The 22,201-nt window shown below is 40.6% G+C and overlaps 1 protein-coding gene across 1 annotated transcript in view; it reads left to right on the top strand.

The window, feature by feature from the left end:
• BTRC (beta-transducin repeat containing E3 ubiquitin protein ligase) overlaps window positions 1-22,201 on the top strand; it is a gene marked incomplete at both ends in the record, with an annotated part of 197,982 nt that overhangs the window by 815 nt on the left and 174,966 nt on the right.

Consider the following 22,201-nt stretch of genomic DNA (forward strand, 5'->3'; position numbering starts at 1 on the left):
TGCCAACTGGGCAGGGAGACATGGGTACAAGGAGATTAGGAGCAAAATTAATATCGACTAGGGTAAAGCAAAGCAAAACTTAGAGCTAAATTGTGAGGTGATGAAATGTGGAGGCCAGGTACAGTATCACTTTCTGAAAAAGGCAAGGAAGGCCATGACCCATCAGAAATGATGAGTTTAAGCTGGGCCTGGTGGCACACTCTTGTAGTACCAATACTTGGAAGGCTGACACAGGAGGATCACAGGTTTGAGGACAGCCTCAGCAAGTAGTTAGACTCTCATCAACCTAGTGAGACTTTGTTCCAAAATAAAAATATAAAAATAAGCCCGGCGTGGTGGCGCATGCTTGTAATCCCATCATTTGGGAGGCTGAGACCGGAGGATCACTACTTAGTGAGGCCCTCCACAACTTAGTGAGACCCTGTTTCAAAATAAAGAATAAAAAAATAGGGCAGGGGATGTAGCTTGGAGGTCAAATGCCCCTAGGTTCCATCCCCAGCCCCCCCCCCCAAATAAATAAAAGATAAAAATAAGGCTGGGGGTGTAGCTCAGGAATAGAATGCCTCTGGGTTCTATCCCAGTACTCCCCAACACACACACACACACACACACACACACACACACACACACTAACTCTGAAACAAGATTAGTGGAGATGGCTAATCATCACTTAGGTGGAGCACAGTGTGAACATGAATTGGATTTTGTGGATATATATAAACCCCTTAGCCCTTCTTGTTGGTGCATGTCCGTAATCCTAGTACTTGTGAGGCTAAAACAGGAGGATCCTAGGTTTGAGGCCAATCTCAGCAACTCGGATCTTATTTTAAAATAAAAGATAAGCCGGGTGTGGTGGCGCAAGCTTGTAATCCCTGCGCTTGGGAGGCGGAGACAGGAGGATCGTGCAGGTTCAAAGCCAGCCTCGCTGGCTTAAGAGACCCTGTTTCCAAATAAAAATATAAAATAGGTCTGGGAGTGTAGCCCAGAAGTAGAAGGGCTTCCAGGAACCACAGTACCACTAAAAAAATAAAAGATAAGCAGGGTGCGGTGGTGCACACTTGTAATCCCAGTACTTGGGAAGCTGAAACAGGAGAATTGCAGGTTCTCAGCCAGCCTCATCAATTTAGTGAGACCCTCTGCAACTTACTGAGACCCTTTTTCAAAATAATAGGGCTGGGGGTGTAGCTCAGAGGTAGACTACCCGTGTATTCAATCCTTAGTACTACACACACACACACACACACACACACACACACACACACACACGTGCATACACAAAGATAAAAAGGGCCTGGGGTGTAGCTCTGAGGTAGAATATCCTGGGTACAAGTGTGTACCACCACACAAAGGTTTGCAGCCAGTCTCAGCTACTTAGTCCCTGTTTTAAAAAATAAAGAATAAAAAAAATAGAGCTGGGGATGTAGACCAGAGTTAGAATGCCCCTGAGTTCAATCCCTAGTACTGAAGAAAAAAAAAAAAATGGTGTGGTGGTGGTATAGCTCAGAAGTAAAAGGTTCCTAGGTTTAGTCCCCAGTTACTAAAAAGCAAAAGCAAAAGATGCCTCTTGGAGCCTGTTTCTTTAACTTTGTATCATGCTTTTCTTCTGCTAAGCTTATTTTTGGCAAATTTGTATAGCCTGACATTTGATGCTTTTAATCTGATGCTTCTTGTATATCTAGGTGTAAAATCAGACTCTGTGGTTTCAACTAAAGAATGGTAGACTATACTTCTAGTCTAACAGGTGGCTTTAGGGTCACTGATATTTATAGCCAAGTTTTGCTCTTTTAGAAGTAATTGTGACTTGTCAATCCAAATATTATTCTTTTTTTAAAATTACATAAAATTGTGGCTTTGCCAGAATAAAATGCCATAACAAACTAAACATGGGTACTAACCCAACTCAATTTAGGCTTTAAACTTCCCCATTTATAAGAGTTTTTTTCTTTTTTTTTTTTTTTTTTTGCAGTACTAGGGATGGAACCCAGGGGCATTCTACCTCAGAGCTACATCCCCAGCCCTATTTTTTATTCTTTAATTTGAAGCAAGGTCACACTAAGTTGCAGTTGCAGAGTACCTCACTAAGTAGCTGAGGCTGAAACCCAGCAAGCGTGGGCCACCCTTGTAATCCCAACACTTAGGAGGCTGAGACTGGAGGATCGCGGTTCGCAGACAGCCTCAGCTACTATTTAATGAGGCCCTTTGCAACTCATCGAGACCCGGTTTTATTTTTATTTTTTTGGTACTGGGGGGTGGAACCCAGAGGCTTTCTACCTCAGGGCTATACTCCCAGACCTTTTTTAAAATATATTTTATTTGGAAACAGGGTCTCACTAAGTTGCTGAAAGCCTCACTAAGTAGCTGAGGCTGGCTTCGAACCCGTGCGATCCTCCTGTCTCAGCCTCCGAAGTGCGGGGAATACAAGCGTGCGCCACCACGCCCGGCTCGAGACCCTGTTTTAAAATAAAGAATAAAAAATAGGGCTGAGGGTATAGCTCGGAGGTAGAATGCCCCTGGGTTCCATCACCAGCACCGCAAAAAAAAAAAAAAAAAAAAAATTTTTTCTGAGGCTGCGATCCTCCTGTCTCAGTCTCCTAAGTACGGGGATTGCAAGTGTGCACCATTGTGCTATGTGAATTTTTATTTTTTATTTTAGAAACTGGTCAAATCAAACTTTATTTATACTAGTATCTTCAAAAACACTTAAAGTTCTAGTGTATCATTAACAAAATTCTCTTAAGCCTGAAGACATGTCTTGAATATGTGTAATGTTGAAATTCTGAAATATTAAGAGAGGGCCTTGAAATTATTTTTAATTTTAGAAGTAGGTGAAAGTTGCTTTATCTCTGTAGCTAGCTTCTAGATTTAGGTCAGAAAAGTGGCAGCAGCTTATTTTTATTTTTCTACTTAGAGACTTGACTCATAATCCTGACACTTGTGTCAGATTTATGGAATATTGTGATTTACAGATCATAAGGAGACATTATGAGATCATTCTTTTTACTCCCTTTAGACCTCAGCTTAGGAACATTCTCAACTACTTGATCTCTACTTTGTAGCAGTGAGTTATGTTTTGCTAATGGTCTCCTGGTTGACTTAAAGCAGACCTGGAGATGGCCTTGTTGTAGTTAGCAGCTTTTGAGGCACCACATATTATCAACTATTGAGTCAGTTTCCATAGGGAAAAGTCAATTTTTCTGCAATTTTAGTTAACTTTTATTTCTGATGTTGCCTGTTCTTGTGGTAGCTGTTTGAAAAGGCCAACTGGAAGAGGATCACCAAGAATGACACCTTAGTGAGAGAAGCAGAGAATAGAAAGTTAGGGATTTGGTATTCTTTTTCAGCTCATTAACAGTCTCATTATGAATCTGAGTAAGTTGTAATTTCCTTTGGTCCCATTTTTCTTGGTATAACATGTCTACTTATTCAATCAATTTTGAGATAGGAAGGTATTTTATTTGAGTTTGCCTCGAGTAGTACACAGTACATATGGAAGACCTTTTTAAATGAGATTGGGTTTTACTTTGTTTTGGCTTTACCCTATCAGTTGTGAATTGCTAATAACAACTTTGGTACAGGTGCTTGATGTCCACAGTTAAAAATATAAACTTTTGTTTAGATTGCTGACATGAAATGGATACTTTCATGAAAATACTCATTATTGCAATTATGTGATTCTTTTTTATTTTGCAGTCCTGGGGGTGGAAGGGGGGGGCATTCTATCTCAGAGCTACACGCCCAGCCGTATTTTTTATTCTTTATTTTGAAACAGGATCTCACTGAGTTGCAAAGGGCCTCACTAAGAGGCTGAGGCGGTCCTCAAATCATGATACTCCTGTCTCAGCCTGCCAGATGCTGGGAGTACAAGCGTATGCCACCACACCTGGCTGGCATTTATGTAATTCTTTGATGAGGGATTTTACTATCAGTCTTATTAGCTGGATTGCTAATTCAGACTTGACCAAATTTCACACATGGTCTAGACTTAAAATTTACTCTGGGATCATTGTTATTTTGTGTAGTACTAGAGAATTGAACCCAGGGGGTTCTATCACTAAGCTACTTTGTAGCCCTATTTTATTTTTTATTTTAAAACATGGTCTTGCTAAGTTGCCTAGGCTAGCCTTGAACATGTAGTTTTCCTGTCTCAGCCTCCTATGTACTGAAATTGTAGGCACATCTTATACTTAGCATAATAAATTGTTGAGAGGTAATTATTAGCTGGGTGTGGTGGCACATGCCTATAATCCCAGTACTTGGGAGGCTGAGACAGGAGGAATTGTAGTTTTGAGGACAGCCTCGGCAATGTAGTGAGACTCTGCAACCTAGAGAGACCCTGTTTCAAAATTAATATAAAATAAAATAGGGTTGGGGGAGCCGGGTGTGGTGTTGCATGCTTGTAATCCCAGTATTCAGGAGGCTGAGACAGGAGGATCGCTGTTTGCAGACAGCCTCAGCTACTTGGTGAGGTCCTTTGCAACACAGTGAGACCCTGTTTCAAAAATAAGAATAAAAAATAGAACTGGGGGTGTAGCTTAGTAGTAGAATGGCATTAGGTTCAATCCCTGGTATCATGGGACTGGTACCGAGAATTATTAGATATGGGGTAAATTTTTACTTTGAATAGTTATCAGGAATTTTGTTTGTGTTGCTAAGTTAGGAAATATTATTATTATTATTATTATTATTAGTAGTAGTAGTAGTAGTACTGAGGATTGGACCCAGGGGCATTTTACTTCTAAGCTACAACCTGAGCCCTTTTTATACATAATATTTTTTGTGTGGTGCTGGGGATTGAACCCTGGAGTGTTCTCCCTTCAGCTACACTCTCAGCCCTTTTTTTTTTATTTTGAAACAGTGTCTCACTAAATTGCTGATGGCCTCACTAAATTGCTGAGGCTGGCTTTGAACCTGAGATCCTCCTGTTTTATGCTCCCAAGTACTGGGATTACAGGCATGAAGTACCATGCCCATATAGGAAATTAACTTTCAAAAGAGCTGTTTTATACTTACTTACTTACTTACTTACTTATTTATTTATTTTTAGTGGCACGGGGGATTGAACCCAGGACCATTCTGCCTTTGAGCTGCACCCTCAGCCTTATTTTTAAATTTTTATTTTGAAACAGTCTGGCTAGTTTAGTAAGAGTCTATTTGCTGAGCCTGTTCTTGAACCTGCAGTCCTGTCTCAGCCCTCCAAGTATGGGAGTATAGGCATGCACCACCATGCCATACTTATTCTTTTATTTTGAAACAGGGTCTTATTGTAAAATTGGCATTTGAGAGAAAATTTTATGTGAGAAAAATCCACTGGATCGTAGCAGTTTCAACTAGTCTATTATCCCGGGCTTGGAAAATCTCTGGATAGTTAGAATAGCTTGAGGCGTTCTCATTAGTTCTCAGAGCCCCATTGAGGACATTTTAGAGAAGACTCGGATAACAAAAGAAAAGATACTGAGATTAATATGAAACTCAAAATAAGATTGTTCTACCATTTTTCCTGTGTTGCCTTCATTTGTGGCCAGGGTTGGGGTCAGGAAGCAAGGAAGCAAAAGGCCCAGGACTTGGAGAAATTCCCTGTCTGCCTAGAGGAACCTTTTGAGTTGGAAACTCCTTCAGAAGTCTTTCTCTTTCCTATAATTTGGATATATTGCCTTTCCTATTAACAGGTTTATGACCTGATCTGATTGATTTTTGTTAGTTTCAGGGTAACAGCTGGGCGTGGTAGTGCATGCCTATACCCCTAGTACTTGGGAGGCTGAGATAGGAGGATCACAGTTTTATGGCTCACCTCAACAGTTTAGTGAGGCCCTCCACAACTTAGGAAGACCCAGTTTCAAAATAAGAAATAAATTAGGGCTGGGTTATAGCTTAGAGGTACAGTGCCCCTGGCTTCAGTCCCTAGCACCAAAAAACAAAACAAAAACAAAAAACCAAGAATACATGAAAATGGGAGAGATTTTTTCTTTTGTTATTTATAATAACGATGAATAGTAACAGCTATTCAGCTATTGTATCTTTCTCTCTTTTTCTTTTTTGGTAGTGGGGATTGAGCCTTTTTCTTTTTTGGTAGTGGGGATTGAGCCTAATGTTTCATGCTTGCTCTATACTGCTGTATACCTCAGCCCCTATTTATTTAGTGTACTTTATTTGCATATGTGGTACTTACTGGGATGAACCCACCTTTCAGTCACAACTATTTTATTTATTTTGAATCCGGTTCTAACTAACTTGCTGAGACTGGCTGCAAAACTGCAATCCCTCCTGTCTCAGCCTCCCAAGTATTGAGATTACAGGCAAGCACCACCATGGCTGGCTTTTTTTTTTTTTTTTTTTTTTTTTTTGTGGTGGTGGTCCTGCAGATTGAACCCACGGGCATTCTACCTCTGAGGTATATCCCCAGCCTTATTTTGTTTTTTATTTTATTTATTTATTTATTTATTTATTTATTTATTTATTTTTTGGTGGTACTGGGGTTCCTGGAAGCCCTTCTACCTCCGGGCTACACTCCCAGACCTATTTTTACATTTTTATTTGGAAACAGGGTCTCCTAAGCCAGCGTGCACGGCTTGCTTCGAACCTGCGCGATCCTCCTGTCTCTGCCTCCCAAGCGTGGGGATTACAAGCGTGCGCTACCACGCCCGGCTTGTTATTTATTTATTTATTTATTTATTTATTTATTTATTTATTTATTTTTGTGGTACTGGGGATGGAACCCAGGGGCATTCCACCTCCGAGCTACACTCCCAGCCCTACTTTTTAGTCTTTTATTTTTGAAACCGAGTCTCACTGAGTTGCCAAGGGCCTCACTAAGCTGAAGCTGTCAGTGAAACGTAGTTCTCCAGTCTTTGCCTCCCGAATGCTGGGATTACAAGCGTGCGCCACCACGCCCGGCTACCACTATCTTTCTTTATGTTCTCTAGTGTTGGCACTATCTTAACTAGCACTTTCTCATTTTGGTTGCTGAACCATACTATTGAATGGATACTTTCAGAATCACAAATTTATGCAGAAGATATCTTTGTATCATGTAATGCAGGAAAAGAACATAAAGAGATAATCCAAATCTTTGCTTTATTTCACAGTGATACTTTGAAAAGTTTGGCACTATCACAACACTACTCTTTTGACTTTGGAAGGAATAAGGTTGATGTCATCTTTTTTCCTAGTACTGGGGATTGAACCCAGCAACGCTCTAGAATGGGGCTCCGAGGCTGGCCTGAAACTTGTGATACTCTTGCTACAGCCTTTCGAATGGCTGGGGTTATAGGAGTCTAACGCTGTTGGTACCCTTTACATTTAAGGTATCAATAAAATATTTTCAAAGATTTTTGCACTACTTACACAGAATTCAGAGAGTTAGCAAGTTTTTCCCCCTATACACCAAGATGTGAAAAAGTGTGATCATAATAGCACCATCATGTGTGTGTGGGTGTGTGGGTGTGTGTAGGTGGTAATGGGGATTGAATCCCAGGGCATTCTACCTCTGAGCTACACTACTAGCTTGATTTTTTATTTTTATTTTGAAACAAGATCTCACTAGGTTGATGAGAGTGTCACTACTTGCTGAGACTGTCCTTGAATCCGTGATCCTCCTGTTTTAAGCCTCCCAAGTACTGGGATTACAGGCACATGTCATTATGCTCAGCAACACTGTTATTTATTTATTTATTTATTTATTTAGTGGTACTGGGATGGAACCCAGGGGTTTTTTACTCCTGCCTACACTCCCAGACCTATTTTATATTTTATTTGGAAACAGGGTCTCACTAAGTTGTTCAGAGCCTCACTAAGTAGCTGAGGCTGGCTTTGAACTTGCGGGATCCTCCTGTCTTGGCTTCCAAAGTACTGGGATTACAAATGTGCACCCCCACGCCCAGCTAACACCTAACACCCTCATTTTAAAAAGAAAGAACACATTAGCTGGGTGTGAGTGGTGCACACTTATAATCCCAGCGCTTGGGAGGCTGAGACAGGAGGATTGGGCAGGTTCTAAGCCAGCCTCAGCTACTTAGTGAGGCTCTCAGCAATTTAGTGAGACCCTGTTTCCAAATAAAATATAAAATAGGTCTGGGAGTGTAGCCCGGGGGTAGGAAGCCCCTGGGTTCCATCCCTGGTAACACACACACACACACACACACACACACACACACACACGCACGCACCAAAAAAAAAGACACTTTAATGACAAAAACAACAAAAATATATAACCTCAGAATAAAGAAACTTTAAACATTTTTGGTTTTTTTTGAATAATGTTTCACACGCCTACCCTTTGAGGGTGCGAAGATGTCAACCTCCTGATCCCAAGAAATTGTGAACAAGTTATGTGGAAAGAGGAAGTAAGGTAGAAAGTGGAGCAGGATTACTAATCTCCTGACTTTTAGGTAGGAAAATTGTTCTGGACTCTCTAGGTTGGACTCCATTTAATTACAGGTGTCTGTAAATGTGTAAGAGGGAAGCAGCAGAGGTCAGAATGATGCTCTGTGAGAATTCAGTCTGCTGTTGCTGGCTTTGAAGATGAGGAAGGTGCCCTGAGCTAAGGAACATGAGGTTGTAGAAGCTGGACGGGGGCAAAGCTAGAGCTTCTGTAACAACACAGTCCCACCAACACCTTGATTTCAGCCCAATAAGGCACATTTCAGATTACAGAACTATACACTGTGTTGTTTTAAGCCACTAAATAAGTGCCAGTCTGTTAACAGCAGGCATAGAAAATTGATAGTCTTTCCAATTGAATTGGTGTGTATATATGACTATGTATATATGTTCACCAGCCTTGTTTTTATTTTACTCTACAGCCGTAAACATTTCTTGATGGTTGGTCCATGGATTAGTGTTTGGTAACTAGTACATTTCTCTTAATACTTTAGTCAGTTTCAGAATTAAACAAGAACTCTAAGTACAGGTGACATTTCTTTTTTTCTGAAGCATTTTTTTTTGGTGGGGGCAGGTCTGGGATGGAACTCAGGGGCATTTGACCTCTGAGATATACCCTCTGCCCTACTTTTTTTGTTTTGTTTTGGTGGTACAGGGGTTCCTGGAAACCCTTCTACCTCCGGGCTATACTCCCAGACCTATTTTATTTCTTATTTGGGAACAGGGTCTCTTAAGCCAGTGAGGCTGGCTTCGAACCTGCGTGATCCTCCTGTCTCCGCCTCCCAAGCGCAGGGATTACAAGCGTGCGCCACCATGCCCGGCTTGCCCTATTTTTTTTATTCTTTATTTAGAAACAGGGTCTCACTAAGTTGCGGAAGGCCTCACTAAGTAGCTGAGGCTGGCCGCGAACTGCAATCCTACAGTCTCTGCCTCCTGAATGCTGGGATTACAGGTGCATGCTGGGATTACAAGCGTGCGCCACCATACCCAAGCCCTATTTTATGTTTCATTTGGAAATAGGGTCTCACTAAGTTGCTGAGAGCTTCAGTAGCTGAGGCTGGCTTTGAACCTTGTGTGATTCTCCTGTTTTGGCCTCCCAATTAATGGCAAATGTGTACCACCACGCCCAGTTTCCCATTTTTATTTTTAATCTATTTTTATTTATTTTTTATTTTTTTGGTATTGGGGATAGAACACAGAGGCATTCTGCATCTGAGCTATACCCTAGCCCTATTTCCTCCTCCTCCTCCTCCTCCTCCTCCTCCTCCTCCTCCTCCTCCTCCTCCTCCTCCTAGTTTTTGTGGCACTAGGGGTTGAACCCAGGAGCCTTTTACCTCTGAGCTATACTTCCAGCTCGATTTTTTAATTAATTATTTATTTATGGTGGTACTGGGAGTGGAACCCAGAGACTTTCTACCTCTTGGCTATACTCTCAGACCTATTTTTTGTATTTTATTTGGAAACAGGGTCTCACTAAGTATCTGAGGCTGGCTTTGAGCCTGTGTGATCCTCCTGTCTCAGCCTCCCAAGCGCGGGGATTACGAGCATGTGCCACCTCGCCCAGCTTTTATTCTTTAAAACAGGTTCTCACTAAGTTGCAGTGGGCCTATTTTATTTCTTATATGAGGCTGGCTGGCCTGTGATCCTCCTATCTCAGCCTCCCAAGCACTGGGATTACAAGTGTGCACCACCACACTTGGCAGCCCTATTTTTTGTTTTGTTTTGTTTTTGTTGTTTTTAATTTTTATTTTGTAACAGGGTCTCACTAGGTTGGTGAGAGTCTCACTACTTGCTTAGGCTGTCCTTGAACTTGTGGTCCTCTTGTCTCAGTCTCCCAAGTACTGGGATTACAAGTGTATGCCACTACACTGGTTTATTTTTTATTTTGAAACAGTGTCTCACTACGTTACTGAGGGCTGGCTGTGAACCTGTGATCCTTATTTCTTAGCCTCTTACATACTGGGGTTGCAGGTATGTGCTATCATGCCCAGCTGAAAAGATTGTTCTTTCTCTGTTGAATTGTTGGGTCACTTTTTTCATATATATGTGCCTATATGAGTGTGTGAACCTATGTTTGGGACTTCCATTGGACATTTTTGTTTGTGTATGTGTGGTACTGAGGATTGAACCCAGAGCCTCACACATGCTAGTCAAGCGCTGTACCACTGAGCTACACTTGCAGCCCTTTTTACTTTATTTTGAGACAGGGTCCTGCTAAATTGCTGAAGCTGATCTTTAGCCGGCAATCTTCCTGCCTCATCTTCTCAAATAGCTGGGATTATAGGCATGCCCCACTATGCCCAACTACACTTTTCCATTGCTGTATTTTTATTTTTATTTTTATTTTTTGTGGTACTGTGGATGGAATCCAGGGGCATTCTACTTCCAAGCTATACTGCCATCTCAGCTCTATTTTATTTTTATTTTGAAACAGGATCTCCCAAGGTTGATGAGAGTCTCACTACTTGCTGAGACTGTCTCTAACCTGCAAGCCTCTTGTCTCCGCCTCCCAAGTATTGGGATCATCAGTGTGCACCACCAGGCCTGACTATTACTGTATTTTTATAATATTTCTTCACATATAATTATATATGCCTGCCCCTCAACTCCACCTCACCTTAGGAGTGCATTGCATTGCCAATTCTTGGCCATTTGTATTTCCATATATATTAGAATCAGTTTGTCAGTTTCCAGAAAACACCTTGCTATTGTTTTTTATTGGGATTTTATTGAACCTACATATATATTTTGGGAGAACTGAGATTTTAACATTATTGAGTTTTATAACCCACAAAAATGGTGTATCCTTCAATTTACTTTTATTTTTAATTTCTTTGTATAAAGGTTTTTTTTTTTTTTTTTTTTTGGTGGTACTGGGGGTGGAACCCAGAGGCTTTCTTACCTCTGGGCTATACTCCCAGACCTATTTATATTTTATTTGAAAACAGGGTCTCACTAAGTTGCTGAGAGCCTCACTAAACTAAGTAGCTGAGGCTGGCTTCGAACCTGTGTGATCCTCCTGTCTCAGCCTCCCAGGTGCTGGGATTACAAGCATGCGCCACCATGCCTGGCTTGTATAAAGGTATTTGTATACTTTTTTTTGTGTGTGGTATTGGGGATGGAACTCAGGGGCATTCTACCTCCAAGCCACACCCCATCTCTATTTTTTATTCTTTATTTTGAAGCAGGGTCTTACTGAGTTGCAAAGGGCCTCACTAAGTAGTAGCTGAGGCTGTCCATGAATGTGTATATCTTTTTAATACATTTATTCCTAGGTATTTGATATTTTTAAATTTAAATTTTATATTTTTGTTGACAGTGCAGAAAATTTTAATCTGAGGTCTTTGGCCCCTAGAAGAAGGATAAACATGGGAGAACAGGTTTTTCTTAACAGTCTATAATTTACATTTGAATCTGATTTCCCTGTTTGCAATAAAAACAGAAGATTAAAGACCACTTTTTTTTTGTGGTACTGGGGTTCATGGAAGCCCTTCTACCTCTGGGCTACACTCCCAGACCCCTATTTTATATTTTTATTTGGAAACAGGATCTCTTAAAGCCAGTGCGGCTGGCTTCGAACCTGCGACGAGATCCTCCTGTCTCCGCCTCCCAAGCATGGGGGGGGGGTATTACAAGCGTGCGCCACCACGCCCGGCCACTTTTTTTTTTTTTTTTTGTGGTACTGGGAGTGGAACCCAGGGGCTTTCTACCTCTGGGCTATACTCCCAGACCTATTTTCTATTTTATTTGGAAACAGGGTCTCACTAAGTTGCTGAGAGCCTCACTCAGTAGCTGAGGCTGGCTTCAAACCTCTGCGATCCTCCTGTCTCAGCTTGGATTACAAGCGTGCACCACCACGCCTGGCCTAAAGACCACTTTAATGGTTTGATTTAGTGTGGGTTGGACTGAGGAAGGGGAAATAGGTGGAAAGGTCATTTAAGGGCTGTATAATAGTCTAAGCAAGATGCCAAGTGGGCTTGAGCTAGTGTAGGTATAGAAAAGAAAGACAAGGGATATTCTGGCTATACAATGAATAAGGTTTGCTTGAGTAGGATACTATAAATGAAAAAGGAAATTCTTGAGAAAAGTAAAATTTGGTTGGTGGTGTCCTTATTAGTACTTGGGGTTTTCCATATTTTTTATTGTAAGTTATTCTAACAGGTAGGTAGTGATATCTTTTTGTGGTTTAATTTTGCATTATTCTTCTGGTGGTACTGGGGTTCCTGGAAACCCTTCTCCCTCCAGGCTACGCTCCCAGACCTATCTTATACTTTTTATTTGGAAACAGGGTCTCTTAAGCCAGCATGGCTGGCTTTGAACCTGTGCGATCCACTGTCTCCGCCTCCCAAGCACGGGGATCACAAGTGTGCGTCACCATGCCGGGCTAATTTTGCATTTTTGGAATGCATGTCTCAGTTCTTGATGCCTTTTTCCATTGAGGATCAAACACAAAAGATAATACACAGTTAACAGGAGAAAGTATTTGATAGTCCACAAATTTTAACACTATGTTAGAGACTTTTCTGAATATTTAAAAAAGATATTGTTCATGTTGTTTAATGAAAATGTAAGGTTTCTCTGAAGCCTATGGATAGAGTTTCAAGTAAGTCCAGTGACAGTAAAGATGAGACTGACTTCAGAGCTATTTTTTTTTTTTAAATGACCTTTGGTCTTTAGAACATGTATAGCTTAAACTGAAGAGGTAGCCAGGTATGGTGGCCCATGCCTGTAATCCCAGTACTTGAGAGGCTGAGACAGGAGGATCTCAGGTTTGAGGACAGCCTCAGCAAGTAGTGAGACTCTCATCAACCTAGTGAGACCCTGTTTAAAAAAAAACAGGGTTGAGGGTATAGTTCAGAGGTAGAATGCCCCTGGGTTCAATCCCCAGTAACACACACACACACACACACACACACACACACACCCAAAAAATCCAACAACAAACTGAAAAGGTAGGCAAATGAAAAAAAGTTTATCTTTTAATTTTTTTTTTTTTTTTTTTACCCCTTCAGCTACTAGGGGTAAACCAAGGGGCTCTACCACTAAGCTATGCCCCTAGCCGTTTTATTTTGAGATAGGGTCTCACTAAGTTGCCTACATTGGCTTTGCACTTGTGATCCACATACATGTATCTGACTTTTTGTGTGTGTATGGTACTGGGGATTGAACCCAGGAGCATTCTACCTCTAAGCTACACCCCAGTCCTGTTTTTTATTTATTTATTTATTTATTTATTTATTTAGTGATACTGGGGATGGAACCTAGGGACATTCTACCTTTGATCTACACCCCCAGCCTATTTTTACTTATTTTGAAACAGGGTCTCACTGAGTTGCAAAGGGCCTTACTAAGTAGTTGAGGCTGGCTGCGAACTGCAAACTGTGATCCTCCTATCTCAGCCTCCCAAATGCTGGGATTACAAGTGTGCGCCATCACACCCAGCTTTATTTCTTATTTTTGAAACAGTCTCACTAAGTTGCTGAGGGCCTCACTAAAGTAGCTGAGGCTGGCCATAAATCTGCAATCCTCCTATGTCAGCCCCCTATCTCAGCCTCCCAAGTACTGGGATTACAAGCATGGGCCACCATGCCTGGCTATGTTTTAAGTTTTTTTTATTTTGGGTGGTGGTACTGGGGTGGGGCCCAGGTTTTTTCTACCTCTGGGCTATACTCCAAAACCCATTTTAAACTTTATTTGGTAACAGGATTTCACTAAGTTGCTGAGAGCTTCACTAAGTAGCTGAGGCTGGCTTCAAACCTGTGTGATCCTCCTGTCTCAGCTTCCCAAGCGCTGGGATTACAAACATGCACCACCATGCCTGGATGTTTTTAATTTTTTTAAAAGGAGAAACATCTTAAGGTCCTTATCGTCAAGATCCGACCAACATCTAATCTCTTGTTCCTGGTTGCATAGATCAGTGATATGATTTTGAATTATTTGCTTATTCAGGGACATAATTAAGAGGCAAAGAAGTCTTTTCCTTGAGTAACATATTTTTTGGGTCCTTCTATCTCATATCTCTTTGTAAATTATCCCAAGCAGCAGTCTGGATATTAAGAAACAAAAGTGGAAACTGTGGCAGGTACATCTGTAATCTCAGTACTTGGGAGGCTGAGACAGGAGAATTGCTGATTTGAGGCCAGCCTCAGCTACTTAGTGAGACCCTGTTTCAAAATTAAAAACAAAATCAGGCTGGCTGTAGTTGCTCAAGGGTAGAATGCTGTTGAGTTCAATTTCTAGTACCAAAAAAAAAAAAAAGCAAAACGGAATGATTGGTAATTAAATGTTTAGTGTTTGCTTTATTTGGTTATTGAAAAGTTGAAAATAGAGTTAGGGAGTTTAGGAGGGAGGTAAAAACACCAACCGGCCTATCAGAGAGCACGTCTTTATTCAGACCCGGCACCCTCGGGGAAGTCAGCTGGCCGTGGGGAAGGGACCCACGGGCCACGCATCTGGAGAGTTGCATAGAGTCCTGTTCGGCTGGCGTATCGGAGGCACCGATGTCTTATAGGCATGCCAGTTCTCTCACGACATCTGTAGCCTTGCAATCTCAAGTTTGTCTCTGGCACCTGAAGTCTCGGGATATCTCCGCTTCTGGCTTCTGGGGTTCTGCTTCCTGTTCCCTCTGTGAGATCACACAGGGGAGGGGAGGGACCTGACTTATCAGTTATTACCTTGAGATTAATTTTTTTTCTTTTGTGGTACTGGAGATGGAACCCAGGGGCATTCCTTTCTCCGAGCTATACCTCCAGCCCTATTTTTTATTCTTTATTTTGAAACTGGGTCTAAATTGCAGAGGACCTCACAAAGTTGCTGAGGCTGGCTGTGAATCTGTGGTCCTCTTGTCTCAGCTCCCCAAGTACTGGGATTACAAGTGTACTTCACCGAGCTGGGCTGTGAGATTAAATTTGTTTAAGGAAGTTGGGTGTGGTGGTGCATGGTTGTAATCCTAATACTTGGGAGTCTGAGACTGGAGGATCACAGTTTCATGGCCAGCCTCAGCAATTTAGGCCCTCTGCAATTTAGGGAGACCCTGTTTCAAAAAAGAATAAAAAATAGGATGGGCATGGTGGTGCACACTTGTAATTCCAGCATTCGGGAGGCGGAGACTAGAGGATCGTGGTTCACGGACAGCCTCAGCTACTTAGGCCCACTGCAACTTACTGAGACCCTATTTCAAAATAAAGAATAAAAATAGGGTAGGAGGTGTAGCTTGGAGGTCAAATGCCCCTGGGTTCCATCCCCAAACCTGCAAAAAAAATAAATAAATAAATAAATAAAATAAAATAAATAGGCTGAGCATGGTGGTGCACACTTGTAATCCCAACATTTGGGAGGCGGAGACCGGAGGATTGTGGTTCTCAGACAGCCTCAGCAATTTATAGAGGCCCTTTGCAATTCAGTGAGACCCTGTTTCCAAAAATAAAAAAGACTTAAAAATAGGACCAGGGGTATAGTTCAGAGGCAGAATGCCACTGCGTTCTATCCCCAGCACTACCCAAAAAAAAAAAAAAAAAAAATTAGGGCTGGGGTGTAGCCTGGAGGTAAAAGTCCCCTGAGTTCCATCCTCAATACCACAAAAAAAGAAAAAAGAGGTGTCTTTAGTAGAACATTGATGTGTCTGATTTTCAAGTTGCAGTTGATTATGATAGCTCTACTTCATTCCCTCTTGGATTGTTGCCTAACTTTACATGATCTGAATTAGAAATAGACAATTTAAAAGTTAGTAGAATTAATTAATTAAAAAGTTTTGCAGCTGGGTGTGGTGGCGCACACTTGTAATCCCAGCATTTGGGACTGAGACCAGAGGATCGTGGTTCGCGGACAGCCTCAGCTACTACTTAGTGGGGCCCTCTGCGACTTAGTGAGACGCTGTTCCAAAATAAAGAATAAAAAATAGGGCAGGGGGTAAAGCTTGGAGGTCGAATGCCCCTGGGTTCCATCCACAGACCCGCAAAAAAAAAAAAAAAAGTTTTGCTTCATCACATTCCTCTAACGGTTTTTCATTACCCTTCAACCATATCCAGGCATGGTGTTTAGAAAAAAAGGATTGCTCCAGCTTTTTTTTAGAGTTTGGGAGTACACATTCTTTTTCTGAAGGTATGTGTGTGATATAGTCTTCTGAATATGGTTCCTTTACCTAACACTTAGAAACCACATCAGTAGGCCGGGCATGGTGGTGCACGCTTGGGAGGCAGAGACAGGAGGATCGCGCAGGTTCGAAGCCAGCCTTGCTGGCTTAAGAGACCCTGTTTCCAAATAAAAATATAAAGTAGGTCTGGGAGGATAGCCCGGAAGTAGAAGGGTTTCCAGGAACCCCAGTACCACCAAAAGAAAAAAAAAAAGAAAAGAAACCATATCAGCAAACTATATAATCCTAATCATTGTGTTTGTATGTGGTCATTTTAGAGCGTATTTTTAAGTATTGTTAAATGTGTCTTAGCAATATCTTCTGGGAAAATAATAATCTTTTGAAAGTTTTCATGTTAAAAAACAATTAGAAGTGAGATTTATGTCATTTGGATCTGTTCTCTTAATGTGTCTTTAAAATGTGAGAACAGTACAAAATAATTCCTACTTTCAAATCAGTGGAAACTTTCATTTAAATATATTGTAGATTATACTATATAGTCCTGAGTAAGATACTCCATATTTTTTTTCCCCAAAGAAGCTTCTTTAAATGGTTCTGTTAAGTGTAGGAATGTTCTGATGATTATCTTTTTAATTAAAATGAGAAATCTTTGTTTAAAGTGGCATTCGTTTTTTTACGGCCTGTTACAGTCTCTGTAACAATCATTTCTTAAGTCTGAACGTTTTATTTCCAGGAATCCATTTATATAAAACTATGTTTAGACTTAATTAAGGAACGATTCTTACAAAGCTTGTAAATAGCCAGGAAAAAAGGGACCGAAAATAAAACTGACATTCACATTTAACAAAGTGATTGTTACAAGGTATGTAATAAGCTATAAAAATACAATAAAGCCCTTTTTATAAGAGTTCATATTTTTCGATCCTTGTTTTCAAAGGTATTTAAGAAAAATATCAAAGCTCTGCAAAGTGACATCTGTTTTGTTGAATGAACTAGTGATAATTTCTTTTGTTTACAAATGACAGTGTAGAAGTTTTACCTGTGTGGTTAGTGTGTTTTCTTTGAATACCTGTAATCAGTTTTGATTAGAATGTAAATTTTTTACCTTGCCATAGTGGAAACAGACCTGATTCTACTTTCTAGAAATCATAAGACTTTGGGTAAGTGGCTTAGATTTCTCAGTCTCATTTTCCTCTTTTGGAAATCAAAAATAATACCTACTTTTGCCTGGTGTAGTGGAGCATGTCTGTAATCCCAGCTGCTTGGTAGGCTTAGGCAGTGGATCATAATTTTGAGCCCAGCCTGGGCTATTTAGTAAGACCTTGTCTCAAAATAAGTAAAATGGCTGGGGATGTAGCACATGAGAGAGCACCCCTGAGTTCAATCCTGAGTACCACAAAAAGAAAAAAAAACTCCCTATAAAACCTGCTATAGTGTCAAAGACCTGTTATAAGGACTAAGAAAAGTTGTAAGGAGTGAAAATATTTTGTATATTATAAGCTATAAGCATCTAAGATTATGTTTCTCAAAATGGGCTAAGTGCTAAGTATGGGTTATGAGTGCATGGCCACAAGTACTTGTAGTCCCCACTACTTGGGAGGTTGAGATTGGGAGATTGCAGGTTCAAGGTCATCTTCAGTAATTAAGCAAGACCTATTTCTAGATAAGAAGGGCTGGGGATATAGCTCAGTGGTAAAATGCCCCTGGGTTCAATCTCCAGTGCCAAAATTAAACAAAACACAACAAAAGCTAAAACAGGACTTTCTTTTCTTGCTGGCTCAGGTAAACCTGGCTCCTTTCAATTTATTGTGTGTGAGACCAGGGTGTGTTTTTCTGTTTTTAAGCTGGCCCCTTTCAGAGTTCAGTTTGATTACTTGGCACCTAGCACCAGTAAGTATTCTGACTTGATCTGGTCTGCTGGGACCTGGTGCAGGAGCCTATTTCTCAAAAAAGGCCTCCTATCACATTTATTTGAATATATTTATAATTAATAAGTAGGTTGAACTGAAATTGGAGACTGCAGGATTACCTTGTTCTTTTTTTTTTTTTTTTTTTTTTTTTTTGTGGTACTGAGGATGGAACCCAGAGGCTTTCTACCTCTGGTCTATACCCCCAGACCTATTTTATATTTTTTATTTGGAAACAGGGTCTCACTAAGTTGCTGAGAACCTCACTAAGTACCTGAGGCTGGCTTTGAACCTGTGTGATCCACCTGTCTCAGCCTCCTAAGCACTAGGATTACAAACGTGCGCCACCACGCCCGGCTTACCTTGTTCTATCATCCCATTTATTTTTAGGTAGTTTTAAATAGTTTTTATTTTCTTTCTCCTTGGCTTTAAAATGATGACTGTTTTCTATTTTGAAAAGACATTGCAGGCACTTTGCCATCTTTATTGCCTTTTGCTTTTTAGCTTGGACCAATTAAAATTTACTTTATGCATTTTAATTTGCATATTATGTTTTATAATATTTTTCTTTAGTAGAAAATTATTTTAAAGCTGCTTTAAAAGAGTTGGGATTTTTTTGTGTGTGTGAGGAGGGTACTGGGGATTGAATCCAGGGGTATATTACCTCTTGAGTTCTACCCAGTCCTATTTTATTTTAATTTTTTAATTTTTTTTTTTTCGGTTTGAACCCAGAGGCATTCTACCTCCGAGCTATATCCCCAGCCCTATTTTTATTCTTTATTTTTATTTATTTTATTTTATTTTTTGTGGACTGGGGCTGGAACCCAGGGGCTTTTCTACCTCTGGGTTATACTCCCAGACCTATTTTATACTTTATTTGGAAGCAGGGCCTCACTAAATTGCTGAGAGCCTCACTAAATAGTGAGGCTGGCTTCGAACCTGCGCGATTCTCCTGTTTCAGCTTCCCAAGCACGGGGATTACAAGTGTGCGCCACCACGCCTGGCCTGAGATTTTGCATTTCTAACTAGTTCCAGGTGATAGGCCGCAGGTTCAGGGACTACACTTTGAAAACCACTGATTTCGGTGGGCCTTTCAAGGCAATATTTTGCTTATTGATTACTTGGGCCACTGTTCTACTTGTTTACTTTCTCCGGCAGATGTGTGAGAGTAGTGTTTATAAGTGTTTATAGAATATAGTAGAATAAGTTGACATTGACTTTTTTTTTTTTTTGGTACTAAGGATGGAATCCAGGGGCATTCTACCTCTGAGCTACACCCCCAGTCCTATTTTCTTATTCTTCATTTTGAAACAGGGCCTCACTAAGTAGTTGAGGCTGGCCATGAACTTTGATCCTCCTGTCTCAGCCTCCCAAATGCTAGGGTTACAAGCTTTTGCCACCATGCCTGGCTTGACTTTTATTTAATTAATTTATCTTTTGGTACTGGGGATTGGACCTAGGGGCATTCTACCTCTGAGGTATACCCCCAGCTCTTTTAATTTTGAAATAGTTTCTCACTAAATTACTGAGGCTATTCTCCAACCTACAGTCCTTTTGTCTCAAGATTAATACTGAGATTATAAACATGTGATACCACACCTGGCAAGTTATAGGCTAATTTAAAACTTATTGTGCTGGCCATGGTGATGCATGCTTGCAATCTCAGTACTTGGGAGGCTGAGACAGGAGGATCACAGGTTCAAGGAAAGCCTCAGCAAGTAGACTCTCATCAACCTAGTGAGACTCTTTCAAAATAAAAATTAAATAGGCTGGGTATGGTGGCAGACTGCTTGTAATCCTAGCATTTGAGAGGCTGAGATAGGAGGATCTCAGTTCATGGACAACCTCAGCTACTTAGACCCTCTGCAAATCAGTGATACCTTGTTTCAAAATAAAGATAAAACATGAGGTTGGGGGTGTTGAGTGCCCCTGGCTTCCATTCCCAGTACTGCAAAAAAAAATACACACACACACACACACACACACACACACACAGTAGGGCTGGGGGTGCAGCTCAGAAGTTGAAAGCTCTTGCGCTCAGTCCCCAGTAACAACCCCCCACTTACTTATTGTGGCATTTATATTTGTTGAACTTTCTTTAGACTTGGTTTAATAAAATACTCATCTCTTAATTTTGATGACTTTGAGTAGGTATCATAGTGGTCAGTATGGGCTTTCAGGTATTTAAATGATCTCTGTATACTCTTCAACAACTTGGGTCAGTTAAGTCTATGTTGTTAGTAAAGCAAGTGGCAAATTTGTTATGTTAGACATATTATCTTTTTTCTTTTATTTCTTGGTACTAGGGAATGCCAGGAATGCCAGAGGTATTTTACCTTTGAATCTTACCACTAGCTTTTTTTTTTTTTCTTTATTTTAAACTAGGGTCTCTCTAGGTTGTTGAGGGCCTCACTGAGTTGCTGAGACTGACCTTGATTTTGGGATTACAGATGTGCACTGTCAGGGTCCAGCCTCAGCCAGTCCAGGGGGCTTGAAGGAGGTGTAGGTTTGGCGAAATTGAAGAATGAGAGATGGCTGTGCTTAGTAGCAGGGGAGGGCATCTCTTTCTATGCCCTAGAATATACTTTATTTATACATGAATCTGACAAATTACAGCAAGCCACATTATACGTATTTTGTTTTTCATTTAGTTTTTCAAAACCACATTACACGTACCTTATTTTTCATCTGGTTTTTTATTAACCTGAATTCCACGTAGCAGGCACACCTCGAAGCCACCTGTTTTTTCTGTTTTTTGTTTCTTATTAATTTTTAATGAATTGACCCATAAAACTTACTACTCTACATCACACATAATAAACTTCTTATCTTATCCTTTATCTTAGCTACTAAATATTAGACTTGCTGTATCTACTTCTAAAATTAACTGCTAATTTTATCTGCTATTTTGGCCACTAGTTTTTTTTTTTTTTGGTGGTACTTGGGTTCCTGCTGGAAACCCTTCTACTTCTGGACTACACTCCCAGACCCATTTTTTTATACTTTTTTTTTTTTTTTTGAAACAGGGTCTTTTAAGCCAGCGTGGCTGGTTTCGAACCTGCGCGATCCTCCTGTCTCTGCCTCCCAAGCGCGGGGATTACAAGCGTGCGCCACCATGCCTGGCTGCCACATGTATTCAATTAACTTATTTTGACCCAACCACCAAAACCCCCACTAAACTTATTCTATTTTTCTAGCATACAATACCTACACCTAATTTTCTGTGATACCTATTAAGTTGTTTATCAAGAGAACTCTTTTGTGCTTTAGTGAGCAGGTACCAAGGAGGTCCCTGCCTGCCCAACCCTCTGTAGGAATGGCAGAGTCCTGACAGCAAGCTATTTTCCAGTAATATTAACTTTGTGCTTTCCATTCATCATACACTCCTGTACAGGAAAGTGGAGGATGGTTGGAGGTGGAAAAGTATTCTGATTAGCACTAGCCCACTGAGGGGATACCACAGTCGACCCCCTAACTTATAAGCAACATATGGAAGGCCCTGCACAGTAGGTATAATTTGCCTAAAGTTAACTTTTTCCTTTCATCACTAAAACCTTAAGTGAGTTCCTTGGCTAAAACCTTAAGTGAGTTAGGTGTTGTAAGCAGAGGAGCAAAGAGCTCTTTTCTATGTAGCTTTTGAAAGTTATCCCATAGTCATATATATAATTTTAGTGCTATTCCCAGCACAAATCTTAGGGCATTTTCCAGTCATATTCACATCAATTTTCAGATTATTATAGAATAGCAATCCTCAATCAAAGCAATATTCAAATTTCATTAATATTATCATTATTATAGCTGAAATCAAGAGGGATAATGGCTTCAG

This window comes from Muscardinus avellanarius, assembly GCF_963383645.1.
Source record: "Muscardinus avellanarius genome assembly, chromosome: 4".
NCBI classification, from domain to species: Eukaryota; Metazoa; Chordata; class Mammalia; order Rodentia; family Gliridae; genus Muscardinus; species Muscardinus avellanarius.